Consider the following 13,787-nt stretch of genomic DNA (forward strand, 5'->3'; position numbering starts at 1 on the left):
CAAACGGGACAAATAACGGTGAGGGAAGCAGAAAATAAATACTGCAGGAGGAATACAGAGAGCGCTGCATCACATGGCAGTGGGAGAAAAACAAAGGGGAGCAGTGCACCGAGGAGCACAGAAAGGACCGAGGGACGTCCGCAATGAAATACCCAACCTGAACCTCAGAGCCAGGGCCGGCCCTTCCCCTCTGCCCCTGGCGGTCACACAGGTGCTCTGCCTTCACCTGTGCTCCATGGCTGGCTCAGTGCCCACCTCAGCTGATCCGTCAGAGGTTCAGGCCGAGATTCAGCAGCTCCCACACAGTTGTCCAGGTGGTTCTGAGCATCTCCAGAGGAGGACACTCGCCCGCCTCCCTGGGCAGCCTTTGCCAGAGCTGTGTCACTCTCACAGCAGTTGTTCTCTTCTGGGATTTACCTCGGCTGAAGTCCCACACCTTGCGCTTCGCTTTGTTGGACCTCGTTAGGTTCAAGTGGGCTCACCTCTGAGTCTATCAAGGCCCCCCTGGATGGCATCCTTCCCTTCCGCTCCACCGACCCCTGGGGGGTTGTCACGGACCACGACCCTCCGGCTGTGGCCTTCCATCCAATTCCTTATCCACGGGACAATTCACCCTTGAACTCCATTTATCTCAGTGATAAGGGTCAGGAGAGGGACCACGTCAGAGGCCTTGCAGATGCCCAGGTCGGTGACCTCGGTTGCCTTCCCTTTGTTCACCAGTGCAGTCACTCCACCATGGAAGGCCACCAGATGAGTTGGGCGCAGCCTGCCCTCGCCAAGGCCGTGCCGCTGTCTCAGCTCACCCACTCATCCCTCGTGTGCCTTAGCGTGTCTTCCCAGGCGCAGCAGTTAGGCTCTCTGGCTCTAGTTCCCCAGCTCCTCCTTCCTCCCTTCCCGGAAGTGCCAGTGATGTTTCCTTGATTGCAATCCACATCAGCTCCCTCAGGACCCTGGCATGCGTGCTGTTCAGCACAGGGACTTGGGAACATTCGGTCTCATGGGCAGGGGCTCGGATTGGCTCTGCCCACACAGATCCCACGCGAAGGTTCAAGCTCAGGGATGTGAGGTCTGGGGGGGGTGAGGTCTGGGGGGGTGAGGTCTGGGGGGGTGAGAGTCTGGGGGGGTGAGAGTCTGGGGGGGTGAGAGTCTGGGGGTGAGGTTCGGGGGGGTGAGGTCTGGGGGGGCTGAGATTTGGGGGTGTGAGGTTTGGGGGTGTGAGAGTCTGGGGGTGAGGTTTGGGGGGGTGAGGTCTGGGGGGGTGAGAGTCTGGGGGTGAGGTTTGGGGCGGTGAGGTCTGGGGGGGTGAGGTCTGGAGGGGTGAGGTTTGGGGGTGTGAGGTCTGGGGGGGTGAGGTCTGGAGGTGTGAGGTTTGGGGGGATGAGGTCTGGGGGGGCTGAGATTTGGGGGTGTGAGGTCTGGGGGGGTGAGGTCTGGGGGTGCTGCAGCCAGTTCTTCCCTGCTGAGCAGAGGGGTAGCCCCCCCTTGGCACGCCTGTTCCGACCCACGTACCTACGGAGCCCCTTGCTGTGTGCGCTGACGGAGCCGCGGGTGTCTGTGCGTGTCTGTGGGTGTCTGTGCCCTTCGCGGGGAGTGGGACGGGACGGCCTTCGTGGGGCCCTTCCCACTCGCATCGCTTCCCGATCCCATGGAAGGGCCAAAAATGGGCGCAGCCCCCAACGAATTAACAATAAAAAGGGGAAAGAAACGTGGAGCGGGGGGAGGCAGAAAAGGACACACGTCCTAACGCCCCCTACCCAGCCCCACGCGAGCCCCCGACTCCCCACGGACACGCATCCCTCTCCCGCGCTGCCCTTTCCCACTCTCTCCGTCCCACCCCCCCTCCCCCCGCCCCGCCCCGCTCCGCTCCGCTCCCCCCGCCCCGCCCCGCTCCGCTCCCCCCGCCATGGCGGCCCCCGCCGATCTCGTTTCGCACCGGCGCAGCGCTCCCGGCGTACCCCTCGGCTCTCATTAGCCTATCCCCGCCCCCTCAGCCGCACGGCTCCCCCCCATTGGCCGCGGCCGCGCAGGCCCCGCCCCCGAGCTTCGGGAAATCCCGAACGGGAGAAGCGAGCGGTGGAGGGGGAGGAAGCCGAGGGCGCTCGAGCACCACTGAGCATGCGCAGAGGGACATTAGCATATGCTAATGAGGCGGGAGAAGGAAGGCGTGTCTGTGTCAGTGCGCTGTGGATGCGTGGGGGAGATGACAAAGGCGGAACGGGAACGGGAGCGACAGCGCAGAGATGCGATGGAGATGGGACGGAGATGGGCAGCGCTCCAACGGGGCAGAAGAGAGCGAGTGGTGGGCGGGGATTAAAGTGAAGGGCGGGGATATGCTAATGAGCGCCGCGGGGGCCGCCGGGAGCTACGTACAGCTGAACTTGGGATCGGTGGGGCCGCGATCGGTGAAGAAACGGAGCGGGGCGGGACGGGGGGAGGAGGGGGTGGTACGGAAAGGATGGGAAAGGGGGAGGGGAGGGAGAAGAATGCGCGTCCGTGAGGTGTCGGGGGCGCGCGTGGGGCCGCGTGGGGGGCGCGGGGAGGAGGGGGTATCGCTTCTCGGCCTTTTGGCTAAGATCAAGTGTAGTATCTGTTCTTATCAGTTTAATATCTGATACGTCCTCGATGAGAGGACTTTATATTAAACGGATTTTTGGGCTCGGGAGTTGGACCCGGAGCTTGCTCCCTCCGCTCCGCGCATCGTCCCGGTATGGCAGTACTTCCGGGCACGGTGCACCTCCCTCGGGAGGAGCGTGGCTGGTGAAGGACAGAGCGGAGCGGGGTGGGGCACAGCGCCCCCGGCGGCCGGGAGGACCGGGGGGGATGGGATGGACTGGTGTGGACTGGGATGGACTGGGAGGGGCGGAGCTATGGTTGTACTGGGAGGGGTGGGAAGAGCAGTGGGTGTACTGGGATGTGAAGAGCTGTAGGGTTACTGGGATGGGTATACTGGGATGGACTGGGATGGACTGGGATGGACTGGGAGGGGTGGGCAGAGCAGTGTGTGTACTGGTGTGTGCTGGGACTGGGATGGACTGGGAAGGGTGGGCAGAGCAGTGTGTGTACTGGTGTGTGCTGGGATGCATTGGGATGGGTGTACTGGGATGGACTGGGATGGGCGGAGGAGAGGGTGTACTGGGAGGCACTGGTGTGTACTGGGTTGAACTGGGATAGATGGGCAGAGCAGTGGGTGTACTGGGATGGACTGGGGAGGGTGGAGCTGTGGGTGTACTGGAAGGTACTGGGATGGTCAGAGTAGTGGGTGTACTGGGACGTACTGGGATGGGTGGGCAGAGCAGTGGGTGTACTGGGATGTAGTGGGGAGGGTGGAGCTGTGGGTGTACTGGGGTATTCTGGGGTGTACTGGGACGTGCAGAGTGTGATAGGTGTGAAGCTCGATGCGCGCCGACCGCTGCCAGCAGTGGCAATGCACTGAGCACGCAATAAAGGGGCGGAGCAGCGCCGGGCGGCCGCGCGTGTCCGCTCCACGGGGGGCACTGTTCCGCCGGGGGCGCTGCGTCCGGGCCGGGCCCCCAACGAACGGATGTGGGGCTGCGGGAGCGGGGCCGTAGGAGGGCGCGGGATGCAGCGCCGATGTGTGGGGAAAGGCCGAGAGAGGCGGTGCGCGGTCCGGAGAAGGGGGAGACCTCGCCGGGGCCGCCCCGTACTCGGCCTGAGCCCGTGAGCAACGGGAGCGGGAGGGGCTCCGTACGCGGTGCGGTAGCGGGAGGACGCGGGGGAGCGGCTGTCAGTTAAAGGCGGGCGGAGCGATGCCGAGAAATCCCACGCAGTGACGTGGCACACCCATGAGTTGTGTCCAGCAGGGATTCCCTTCCTCCCAGCGCTGCGTGCGTGGGGGATCTCTCCACCAAACGTGCACAGCAAAGAGAGAAACGACTGCACGCTGAGAGGCGCCACATCAATATTCATCACATCCCAAAGACGGACAGAAATCCGATGTGAGCGACGTCTCCGCTGCTCAATCTCCAGGAGTTAAAGGGATGACACTACGTCCCAGCAAATCTGCCTCCGTATCCTCACAGACCCCCCCCACTGCACACAGCATTTCCACTTATGTTCTCCGGACCCTCCACTGTGCTGTAAACCACCTCCCTACCCACGGTCGCGCCGTCCTTCTCTGTGCGGGACCGCCCTCGCACGGAGCTGCAACCGGAGTTTCTTCCCAAAGTCCCCCGTTTGCTCCAGCTGCGGTGCCCGGTTTCGACTCGATCCAGTTCACTTCCTTGATTCAAGAGCGAGGGCGGATGTGGGGGGAGATCGTTCTCCCGGAGGCGGCGCTGCCCGGAGCTGTGGGCGCCCCGTCGTCACGCGGGGACCGGAACGGAAACGGCACCGCCGGAAACCTTTGGGAGCCGCGTTCCGCGCGGCGCTGCCGATGGGAGGGGGCTGTGGAGCGAGGGGCGGGGCCATGCTAATGAGAGCCGCGAGGGACGCCGGGAGCGCTCCGCCGCGGAGCACCGGGACCCGGCGGGGCCGCCATTATGGGCGGAACGGGAGCGGCACCGGTTGGGGAGGGAGAGGGGAGGGAAGAGGTAAGAAGGGGGCGGCGGGGGCGGCGGGGGCGCGTCCGTGAGGTGTCGGGGGCGCGCGTGGGGCCGGGCGGGGGGCGCGGGGAGGAGGGGGTATCGCTTCTCGGCCTTTTGGCTAAGATCAAGTGTAGTATCTGTTCTTATCAGTTTAATATCTGATACGTCCTCGATGAGAGGACTTTATATTAAACGGATTTTTGGGCTCGGGAGTTGGACCCGGAGCTTGCTCCCTCCGCTCCGCGCATCGTCCCGGTATGGCAGTACTTCCGGGCACGGTGCACCTCCCTCGGGAGGAGCGTGGCTGGTGAAGGACAGAGCGGAGCGGGGTGGGGCACAGCGCCCCCGGCGGCCGGGAGGACCGGGGGGGGAGGTGCGGAGCGGAGGGTGGACTGGGAGGGACTGGTGTGTACTGGGAGGCACTGGGAGTGGCAGAGCTGTGGTTGTACTGTTGTGTACTGGTGTGTACTGGGATGGGCGGAGCTGTGGGTGTACTGATGCGTACTGGTGTGTACTGGTGTGCACTGGAATGGGTATGCAGAACACTGGATGGACTGGAATAGACTGGGAGGGGCGGGCGGAGCAGAGGGTGGACTGGGATGGACTGGTGTGTACTGGGTTGAACTGGGATGGGTGGGCAGAGCCGTGGGTGTACTGGGATGGACTGGGATGGTGGAGGCCTGGGTATACTGGGATGTACTGGAGTGTACTGGGACATACTGGGATGTGCACAGCAGTGGATGTACAGAGATGTGAAGATCTGTGGCTGTACTGGGATATACTGGGATGTACTGGGATGGTTGTGCAGAGCAGAGGATGTACTGGGATGGACTGGGATGTACTGGGATGTGCAGAGCAATGGGTGTACTGGTATGAACTGGGACTTACTGGGACGTACTGGGATGTGCACAGCAGTGGATGTACTGGGATGTGAAGATCTGTGGCTGTGCTGGGCTGTGCAGGGCCGTACTGGGCTGTACGAGGCTGTACTGGGCTGTGCTGGGCTATACTGGGCTGTATGGGGCCGTGCTGGGCCGTACTGGGCCGTACTGGGCCGTACTGGAAGGGCCCAGCAGTGGCTGTACCACGAGCACTCAGCGCTGTGTGCAGTGCCGCTGTGTTCCTGTAGGGGGCGGGGCTCCGAGAGTCGCAGATGGGGGCGGGGCCTGCGGGCCTTCAGCCAATGGGAGGGAAGAGTGCAGAAAGGAGGCGGGAAGATGCTAATAAGGGCGCAGGGGCCGCCGGGAGCGCTCCGCCGCCGAGCACCGGGACCCGGGGCCGCCATTATGGGCGGAACGGGAGCGGCACCGGGCGGGGGCGGGAGGGGGGGAGAGGGTAGGAGGTGGGAAGGGGGCGGCGGGAGCGGCGGGAGCGCGTCCGTGAGGTGTCGGGGGCGCGCATGGGGCCGCGTGGGGGGCGCGGGGAGGAGGGGGTATCGCTTCTCGGCCTTTTGGCTAAGATCAAGTGTAGTATCTGTTCTTATCAGTTTAATATCTGATACGTCCTCGATGAGAGGACTTTATATTAAACGGATTTTTGGGCTCGGGAGTTGGACCCGGAGCTTGCTCCCTCCGCTCCGCGCATCGTCCCGGTATGGCAGTACTTCCGGGCACGGTGCACCTCCCTCGGGAGGAGCGTGGCTGGTGAAGGACAGAGCGGGGCGGGGTGGGACCGGGGGGGGAGGGGCGGAGCGGAGGGTGGACTGGGAGGGACTGGTGAGTACTGGGAGGCACTGGGATGGACTGGGAGGGGCGGAGCTGAGGTAGTACTGGGGTGTACTGGGGTGTACTGGGATAGGCAGAGCTCTAGGGTGTACTGGGGTGTACTGGTATGGGTGTGCAGAGCACTGGGTGGACTGGGATGGACCGGGATGGACTGGGATGTGCTGAGTTGTGAAGAGCTGTGGGTGTACTGGGATGGACTGGGATAGACTGGGATGGGTGGAGCAGTGGCTGTACTGAGGGTACTGGGATGGGCGGAGCTGGGGGAGTGTACTGGAAGGTACTGGGATGTACTGGGATGGTCAGAGGACAGGGTGTACTGGGATGTACCGGGATGGGCAGAGCAGTGAGTGTACTGGGATGTACTGGAAGGTACTGGGATGTACTGGGATGGTCAGAGGAGAGGGTGTACTGAGAGACACTGGTGTGTACTGGGTATACTGGGATGTACTGGAGTGTACTGGGATGTACTGGAATGAGCGAAGCTGTGAGTGCACTGGTGTGTAATGGGATGGGTGGGCAGAGCAGTGGGGGCACTGGGACGTACTGGGATGGACTGGGATGTAGTGGGATGAAAGAGCTGTGGCCGTACTGGGCTGTGCTGGGCCGTACTGGGCTGTACTGGGCCGTACTGGGCTGTACTGGCTGTGCTGGGCCGTACTGGGCTGTGCTGGGCCATACTGGGCCGTACTGTGCTGTGCTGGGCTGTACTGGGCCGTACTGGGCCGTACTGGGCTGTGCTGGGCTGTGCTGGGCCGTACTGGGCCGTACTGGGCTGTACTGGGCCGTGCTGGGCTGTACTGGGCTGTACTGCCCGTGCTGGGCCGTACTGGGCTGTACTGGGCTGTACTGTGCTGTGCTGGGACGTACTGGGCTGTACTGCGCTGTGCTGGGCTGTGCTGGGCTGTACTGCGCTGTGCTGGGCCGTACTGGGCTGTACTGGCCGTGCTGGGCCGTACTGGGCTGTACTGGGCTGTACTGTGCTGTGCTGGGCCGTGCTGGGCTGTACTGGCTGTGCTGGGCTGTGCTGGGCTGTACGGGGCTGTGCTGGCCGTGCTGGGCCGTACTGGGCTGTACTGGCCGTACTGGGCTGTACTGGGCTGTACTGCGCTGTGCTGGGCTCTACAGGGCTGTACAGATGGGGGGGGGGGGATCTGGGGACAGATGGAGGCAGGGCCTGCGGTCCTTCAGCCAATAGGAGGGAAGAGTGCAGAAAGAAGGTGGGAATATGCTAATAAGGGCGCAGGGGCCGCCGGGAGCGCTCCGGCGCGGAGCACCGGGACCCGGGGCCGCCATTATGGGCGGAACGGGAGCGGCACCGGGCAGGGGGAAGGGCGGAGAGGGTAGGAGGTGGGAAGGGGGCGGCGGGAGCGGCGGGGGCGCGTCCGTGAGGTGTCGGGGGCGCGCGTGGGCCCGCGTGGGGGGCGCGGGGAGGTGAGGGTATCGCTTCTCGGCCTTTTGGCTAAGATCAAGTGTAGTATCTGTTCTTATCAGTTTAATATCTGATACGTCCTCGATGAGAGGACTTTATATTAAACGGATTTTTGGGCTCGGGAGTTGGACCCGGAGCTTGCTCCCTCCGCTCCGCGCATCGTCCCGGTATGGCAGTACTTCCGGGCACGGTGCACCTCCCTCGGGAGGAGCGTGGCTGGTGAAGGACAGAGCGGAGCGGGGTGGGGCACAGCGCCCCCGGCGGCCGGGAGGACCGGGGGGGGAGGGGCGGGCGGAGCGGAGGGTGGACTGGGAGGAACTGGTGTGTGCTGGGAGGCACTGGGATGCGCTGGGAGGGGCGGAGCTGAGGTTGTACTGGGGTGTACTGGGATAGGCAGAGCTCTGGGGTGTACTGGGATGGGTGTGCAGAGCACTGGGGGTACTGGGATGGACTGGGGTGGACTGGGAGGGGCGGAGCAGAGGGTGGACTGGGATGAACTGGGATGTACTGGGAGGCACTGGGATGGACTGGGAGGGGCGGAGCTGTGGGCGTACTGGTGTGTACTGGGATGTACTGGGATGGGCGAAGCTGTGAGTGCACTGGTGTGTAATGGGATGGGTGGGCAGAGCAGTGGGTGCACTGGGACGTACTGGGATGGACTTGGATGTAGTGGGATGAAAGAGCTGTGGCCGTACTGGGCTGTGCTGGGCCGTACTGGGCCGTACTGGGCCGTACTGGGCCGTACTGGCTGTGCTGGGCCGTACTGGGCCGTACTGGGCTGTGCTGGGCCGTACTGGGCTGTGCTGAGCTGTACTGTGCTGTGCTGGGCCGTACTGGGCTGTACTGTGCTGTGCTGGGCCGTGCTGGGCTGTACTGGGCCGTACTGGGCTGTGCTGGGCCGTACTGGGCTCTACGGGGCTGTACAGATGGGGGGGGGAATCTGGGGACAGATGGAGGCGGGGCCTGCAGTCCTTCAGCCAATAGGAGGGAAGCGTGCAGAAAGAAGGTGGGAATATGCTAATAAGGGCGCAGGGGCCGCCGGGAGCGCTCCGCCGCCGAGCACCGGGACCCGGGGCCGCCATTATGGGCGGAGAGGGAACAGCGCGGGGCGGGAGGGCAGGGGGGGAGGGAAGGAAGTGGGAAGGGGGCGGAGGCGGCGGAGGGAGCGCGCCCGTGAGGTGTCGGGGGCGCGCGTGGGGCCGCGTGGGGGGCGCGGGGAGGAGGGGGTATCGCTTCTCGGCCTTTTGGCTAAGATCAAGTGTAGTATCTGTTCTTATCAGTTTAATATCTGATACGTCCTCGATGAGAGGACTTTATATTAAACGGATTTTTGGGCTCGGGAGTTGGACCCGGAGCTTGCTCCCTCCGCTCCGCGCATCGTCCCGGTATGGCAGTACTTCCGGGCACGGTGCACCTCCCTCGGGAGGAACGTGGCTGGTGAAGGACAGAGCGGAGCGGGGTGGGGCACAGCGCTCCCGGTGGCCGGGAGGACCAGGGGGGGAGGGGCGGGCGGTGCGTAGGGTGGACTGGGAGGTACTGGTGTGTGCTGGGAGGCACTGGGATGGACTGGGGTGGGTGGAAGTGGGTGGACTGGGATGGGCGGAGCTGAGTTAGTACTGGGGTGTACTGGGATGTGCAGAGTAGTGGATGGACTGGGATGGACTGGGATGGACTGGGATGGACTGGGATGGACTGGGAAGGGCAGGCAGAGCAGTGGTTGTACTGGGATGGACTGGGGAGGGTGAAGCTGTGGGTGTACTGGGATGAACTGGGATATACTGGGATGGACTGGGAGGGGCAGAGCTGTGGTTGTACTGGTGTGTACTGGTGTGTACTGGGATGGGTATGCAAAGCTCTGGATGGACTGGGAAGGGCAGGCAGAGCAGAGGGTGGACTGGGATGGACTGGTGTGTACTGGGAGGCACTGGGATGGATTGGGAGGGGTGGAGGAGTGGGTGTACTGGGATGGACTGGGATATACTGGGATGGACTGAGATGGACTGAGATGGACTTGGACGGGAGGAGCTGTTGTGTGTACTGATGTGTACTGGGATGTACTGGGATGGGTGTGCAGAGCAGTGGATGTGCTGAGTTGTGAAGAGCTGTGGGGGTACTGGGGTGGACTGGGATATACTGGGATGTACTGGGATGGGTGGAGCAGTGGCTGTACTGAGGGTACTGGGATGGGCGGAGCTGGGGGAGTGTACTGGAAGGTACTGGGGTGTACTGGGATGGTCAGAGGACAGGGTGTACTGGGGGGCACTGGTGTGTACTGGGTCGAACTGGGATGGGTGGACAGATCTGTGGGTGTACTGGGATGGCTGTACTGGGATGTACTATGATGTACTGGGATGTACTGGGACGGACGGAGCTGGGGGAGTGTACTGGGATGGACTGGGATGGACTGGGATGGACAGAGCAGTGGATGTACGGGGATGGACTGGGGTCTACTGGGATGTGCAGAGCAGTGGGTGTAAAGGGATGTGAAGATCTGTGGGTGTATTGGGATGGATGTACTGGGCCGTACTGGGCCGTGCTGGGCTGTACTGGGCCGTGCTGGAAGGGCCCAGCAGTGGCTGTACCACGAGCACTCAGCGCTGTGTGCAGTGCCGCTGTGTTCCTGTAGGGGGCGGGGCTGCGAGAGGCGCAGATGGAGGCGGGGCCTGCGGCCTTCAGCCAATGGGAGAGAGGAGTGCAGAAAAAGGCGGGTATATGCTAATAAGGGCGCAGGGGCCGCCGGGAGCGCTCCGCCGCCGAGCACCGGGACCCGGCGGGGCCGCCATTATGGGCGGAACGGGAGCGGCACCGGGCGGAGGGGCAGGGGGAGGCGGGGCGGAGGTGGAAAGGGGGCTGCGGGGGCGCGTCCGTGAGATGTCGGGGGCGCGCGTGGAGCCGGGCAGGGGGCGCGGGGAGGAGGGGTTATCGCTTCTCGGCCTTTTGGCTAAGATCAAGTGTAGTATCTGTTCTTATCAGTTTAATATCTGATACGTCCTCGATGAGAGGACTTTATATTAAACGGATTTTTGGGCTCGGGAGTTGGACCCGGAGCTTGCTCCCTCCGCTCCGCGCATCGTCCCGGTATGGCAGTACTTCCGGGCACGGTGCACCTCCCTCGGGAGGAGCGTGGCTGGTGAAGGACAGAGCGGAGCGGGGTGGCGCTGTGCGCTGCGGGGGGCGCTGTTCCGGAGCGGTGGCGCTGTGTTCCGCCGGGGGGCGCTGTTCCGTTCCTTCCGCGGTGGCGCTGTGGCGGCGCACTTCCGTTTCCGGTCCCGCTCCCGCCCCGTGCTTGCGGTCGGCTGAAATGGAAATGGTTCGGAGTGCCGCTGCCAGCAGCGGTTTTAGAGCTGCACGCTGTGAGCCGTGGGTCGTGTTCGAAGCGCTCGCAGTCAAGAGCAGCTGCACTTTCACTCGTTACCGCCATCGTGGGCGCACGTCCGCACTAACGGGATTTCCACAGTGATATTTCCACGGTGATGTGATATTTCCAAGATGGTATTTCCACGATGATATGGTATTTCCACGATGATATGGTATTTCCACGATGATATGGTATTTCCACGATGATATGGTATTTCCACGGTGACATTTCCACGATGCTATGACATTTCCACGATGCTATGACATTTCCACGATGCTATGACATTTCCACGATGCTATGATATTTCCACGATGATATTTCCATGATGATATGATATTTCCACGATGACATTTCCACGATGATGTGACATTTCCACGGTGATGTGACATTTCCACGGTGATGTGACATTTCCACGGTGATGTGACATTTCCACGATGGTATTCCCACGATGGTATTCCCACGCGGTGTCTGTTTCCAGCCCCCCCATGTTCAGGTGTGTTCTGTCCTTTTTACAGCAGTGGGAGGACAATACCTTCCGTAATTCCTCGCCAGTGCCGTGCTCTGCCAGCCTATCCTCTCCCCTCCCTAATTCCCTTTCCCGGTGCCCATGCCCATTTTACCTAGGTCGGAGTGCCCCAGTTTCAACTTGACTCTGTTTGGCCGCTGACCCCACACAGACGTACTGGAAATTCCCTCTGCAAAAGCACAGTCTACGTCTCCCAGTGCTGACGCCGCCGGGTGCTGCGATCCATCCTTTTCCCCCCAAATCTGCCTCTCCGCAGCGCTGCTGCGTGTGTCCTGCACAGAAGCACCCAGCTCTCCTCCTCGTTATGTCTCAGCAATTAGGTGTGTCCCACTGTGCCTTACAGGACGGTGCTCGGAGGGTCCTGAAAGGTCACAGCAGTGTGGGATGGTTGGGTCGGAAGCATCACAGTTGCGCAAGGACCTACAAGATCATCTAGTCCAACCATCCTCCTATCACTATCCCTACCCAACTACTAAATCCAATCCCTCAGCACCTCATCTAAACGCTTCTTGAACAGCGCTAGGGATGGTGCCTCAACCACCTCCCTAGGCAGGCCATCCCAGTGCCTGACCACTCTTTCAGAGAAAAAATGTTTCCTCAGGTCTCATCTAAATCTTCCCCAGCGCAACTTGTGGCCATTCCCTCTCGTCCTGTCGTTATTTATCAGGGAGAAGAGGCCCACCCCCTCCTCACCACAACCCCCCTTCAGGAAGTGGCAGAGTGCAATAAGGTCTCCTCTGAGCCTCCTCTTCTCCAGACTAAACAATCCCAGCTCCCTCAGCCGCTCCTCATAAGACTTGTGCTCCAGACCCCTCACCAGTTTTGTTGCCCTTCTCTGAACACGCTCCAGGGCCTCAATGTCCTTCTTGTAGTGAGGGGCCCAAAACTGAACACAGTACTCGAGGTGCGGCCGTACCAGAGCTGAGTACAGGGGGATGATCACCTCCCTGCTCCTGCTGGCTACACTATTTCTAATCCAGGCCAGGATGCTGTTGGCCTTCTTGGCCACCTGGGCACACTGCCGGCTCATGTTGAGCCGAGCATCAACCAACACCCCCAGGTCCTTTTCCTCTCTCCATTCTTCAAGCCATTCTGCCCCAAGCCTATAGCATTGCATGGGGTTATTGTGGCCAAAGTGCAGGACCCGGCACTTGGTCTTATTGAACCTCATCCCATTGAGCTCAGCCCAGCTGTTCAGCCTATCCAAATCCCTCTGAAGGGCCTCCCTACCCTCAGGCAGTTTGACACATCCTCCCAACTTGGTGTCATCTGCAAACTTACTGAGGTACGCTCAGTCCCCTCGTCCAGGTGATCAGAGCGGCCCAGCAGCAACAGCAGCTTCCTGGAGCACTCACCTCGCTCGCCTTGTCCACCACTGTAAAAGAGGTGGGTAAATTCTGCAAGTGCGACCTCCTCAGGCAACGCAAACAAATATCCTCTCCAGAAGGGCAGATGGGATGGTTTGGGATGGTCATAAAGTTTGGGGATATTTTATTACGATCAAAAGGTGCGAAGCAGTCAGCAGTGAGCGCTGGCTGTGCCGCGGTGCCTCCGCTCCACCACCGACGCACCCCAACGAGACGCTCCCTTTTCTTTACACAGTGTCTCATTTCAAATCCCCCGAAGTCCCCTCCTCCTTTCGGTTCATCATTTTGTCCTCCTGTGCTCGTGTGGCCAGCCGCTGGGGGGTTGCACACTCCTTCAGGTGGTGTTCGGGATGAAGGCCGGTGGTCTTTCGTAACGCCCTGGCTCATCCCTGCCCGGCCTTGCAAGGTCTGCGTTTGAGATGCTTCTCTCTGTAGCCCTCCCGGGCTCCGTTTCGCAGGGTTGGCCGATGTCTGCGATGCAGAGAGAGCTCTGCTCTCAGTTTGTCCTTCCGTGCCTTAGAAGGAAACGTACTCCTTTAAGCGATTTTCTCTGCTGGTTGCGGTTAAGCCCAGTTCACAGTCATTGCAGCAGCATCCTTCACAGCGCCTCTGCTGACACGAATCACGTCCACGTGCCTTACAGGATGGAAGGGACCTTGAAGATCATTGAGCTGCACCCCCCGGCTGCCCCGCGGGCACGAAGGGGTTAACGGAGGAGGCGTGGCCTTCAGGAGCCGGCGCCGCGCGGACCAATCAGCGCGCGGCTTTCCGCCGCCGCACTGCGCATGCGTGGCCGCCATGTTTGCGGCGGGGCGTCGCTCCGTCCGTACGGCGCCGTT

At 61.9% G+C, this 13,787-nt stretch overlaps 6 non-coding genes across 6 annotated transcripts; all 6 read left to right on the plus strand.

Annotated features, from left to right (window-relative positions):
* Positions 1 to 2,548: 2,548 nt before the first annotated feature.
* On the plus strand, positions 2,549 to 2,739 carry LOC136056856 (U2 spliceosomal RNA). Its single transcript, XR_010622975.1, has one exon. It is a non-coding gene; the product is annotated as a U2 spliceosomal RNA (small nuclear RNA).
* Positions 2,740 to 4,642: 1,903 nt separating this feature from the next.
* On the plus strand, positions 4,643 to 4,833 carry LOC136056864 (U2 spliceosomal RNA). Its single transcript, XR_010622982.1, has one exon. It is a non-coding gene; the product is annotated as a U2 spliceosomal RNA (small nuclear RNA).
* A 1,145-nt stretch (positions 4,834 to 5,978) lies between these two features.
* Positions 5,979 to 6,169, plus strand: LOC136056865 (U2 spliceosomal RNA). Its single transcript, XR_010622983.1, has one exon. It is a non-coding gene; the product is annotated as a U2 spliceosomal RNA (small nuclear RNA).
* A 1,538-nt stretch (positions 6,170 to 7,707) lies between these two features.
* On the plus strand, positions 7,708 to 7,898 carry LOC136056866 (U2 spliceosomal RNA). Its single transcript, XR_010622984.1, has one exon. It is a non-coding gene; the product is annotated as a U2 spliceosomal RNA (small nuclear RNA).
* A 1,027-nt stretch (positions 7,899 to 8,925) lies between these two features.
* Positions 8,926 to 9,116, plus strand: LOC136056867 (U2 spliceosomal RNA). Its single transcript, XR_010622985.1, has one exon. It is a non-coding gene; the product is annotated as a U2 spliceosomal RNA (small nuclear RNA).
* Positions 9,117 to 10,618: 1,502 nt separating this feature from the next.
* LOC136056857 (U2 spliceosomal RNA) lies at positions 10,619 to 10,809 on the plus strand. The gene has a single exon (XR_010622976.1). It is a non-coding gene; the product is annotated as a U2 spliceosomal RNA (small nuclear RNA).
* Positions 10,810 to 13,787: the final 2,978 nt, after the last annotated feature.

This window comes from Cyrtonyx montezumae, unplaced genomic scaffold (genome assembly GCF_038088225.1).
Source record: "Cyrtonyx montezumae isolate F1298 unplaced genomic scaffold, pur_monq_1.0 scaffold_59, whole genome shotgun sequence".
Classification (NCBI taxonomy): Eukaryota; Metazoa; Chordata; class Aves; order Galliformes; family Odontophoridae; genus Cyrtonyx; species Cyrtonyx montezumae.